The sequence below is a fragment of the Microtus ochrogaster genome, chromosome 18 (genome assembly GCF_000317375.1).
Source record: "Microtus ochrogaster isolate Prairie Vole_2 chromosome 18, MicOch1.0, whole genome shotgun sequence".
NCBI lineage: Eukaryota > Metazoa > Chordata > Mammalia > Rodentia > Cricetidae > Microtus > Microtus ochrogaster.
The window spans coordinates 37,136,712-37,138,616 of NC_022020.1; the positions used below are offsets into that span (position 1 = coordinate 37,136,712).

The 1,905-nt window shown below is 42.8% G+C and overlaps 1 pseudogene; it reads left to right on the forward strand.

Annotated features, from left to right (window-relative positions):
- LOC106143983 overlaps positions 1–1,584 on the forward strand; it is a 41,602-nt pseudogene extending 40,018 nt beyond the window's left edge.
- Positions 1,585–1,905: the final 321 nt, after the last annotated feature.

Below are 1,905 nucleotides of genomic sequence, written 5' to 3' on the forward strand. Positions count from 1 at the left end.
AAGCAACTTTCAGGGGTCAGTTCTTCTCACTTTGTTGAGATTACGTCTTGTTGATTATGTCCTGTGCACTCTAGGCTAGCTAGCCTGTTAGCTTTCTCTGCCTCTGCCTCTGCCTCCTGCTCTTCAGCTCACCACAGACTTGTGGGGACTGCAGATGCACACCACTGTCAGCTTTATTGCACATACAGACAACTTTTGTCACCTAAGACAATTTGTTATTTTCACTATGGTGACTATTACTGCAATAAAAGGTTTCTCCCCTCCCCTGCAGTTATATAAGCAACAGCAACTTCTGGTCAGAGGTGACTCTTTAACCAGACACACTGCCTGCAAATTATGCCAAGAGCTGCAGGGATGCAGTTGCCCAAGTTTTCCACAAATGCTGGGTAAGCCTTTTGCTGATGCAGCTGCTTTTATTTTTTTGAGTTGTCCACCTTCCTGCACAGGTATAAAAGTGAGAACCCGAATTTGAAATTGTGTTTACAAAGGCCGATTGATGCAGTGTCTGTAAGGGCTGATGGACTGTTTAGAACTTGAGTTGTGTGGAGAGGGTGAAACCTTAGGTTCACAGTCTAATTGCAATTTACCTTGAGTTATATTTAGCTTTGTAATTAGCAAATCCTTGGCTATGTCTGAGTCAGACCGAACGTCCTGTGACTAACAGATAAAAACCTTCGAATGTATTAACTAAAATAGTTGTAGTTCCATCAACAAAAAGGCCAAGTGAGCATTTCAGACAGCATCTGAGCCTGTAGCTGAGAGTTTTCCACTTTGCTGGAAACTACTTCTCTGACGTTTCCACCAATATTTATTAAAACTATCTGCAGGGTGGTGGTGGCACACACCTTTAATCCCAGAACTTTGGAGACAGAAGCAGGCGGATCTCTGTGAGTTGGAGGCCAGCCTGGACTACAAGAGCTAGTTCCAGGACAGACTCCAAAGCTACAGAGAAACCCTGTCTCAAAAAAACAAAACAAAACAAAAAAGTGTCTGGCCCTTACCTTTAATCCCAGCACTCAGGAGGCAGAGGCAGAGGCAGGTGGATCTCTGAGTTTGAGGCCAGCCTGGTCTACAGAGTGAGTTCCAAAACAGCCAGTGCTACAGAGAAACCTTGTCTAGAAAAACAAAAAAGCAAAAAACAAAACCCAAAAAACAACAACAAAAAAAAGTGTCTCGAGTTGCAACTTTCTTTCATTACTATTAGAACTTCCTAAGCTCTCCTTTCCAACTTGGGCCCGGCAGAATGGCTCCCACAAAGAAGAGGGGCAAGAAGAAGAGCGAGCCATCCTGCCATCAACAAGGCGGTGACCTGAGAATACACCGTCAACATTTGCAAGCACACCCAAAGAAATTCAGAAGTTTGCCATGAAGGAGATGGGGACTCCATATGTGTGGATTGATACCAGGCTCCATAAAGCCATCTGGGCCAAAGGAATAAGGAATGTTCCATACCGTATCCGGGTACATTTGTCCAGAAAACGTCGTGAGGATGAGGACTCACCAAACAAGCTCTACACATTGGTAACTTACGTACCTGTTACCACGTTCAAAAATCTACAGATAGTCAATGTGGATGAGAACTAACCTGCTGAATGTCCAATAAAGTTGGAGAACTGCCAAAGAAAGAAAAAAACTTTCCCAAACTGCTTCCACATTGGAACATGGAATTTTGGGTAAACTAGCTGTGTTCTTTCAGATGTTTGGCTCCAGAATAAACTATCTTGTCTCCTTGGAGTTGAGAATTCTGTTTTTGTGTAGAGAACACCTACCTCTAATAGGTATAACAAGCTGATTAAAGTCACCTGATTCTCGTGACTTAATAATGACAAAACTTTCCTAGAAGTAATGGGTTTTTAATCAAGTGAATATCTAATTAGCAAAAGAATCAGGTGTCACTAGAAGGCT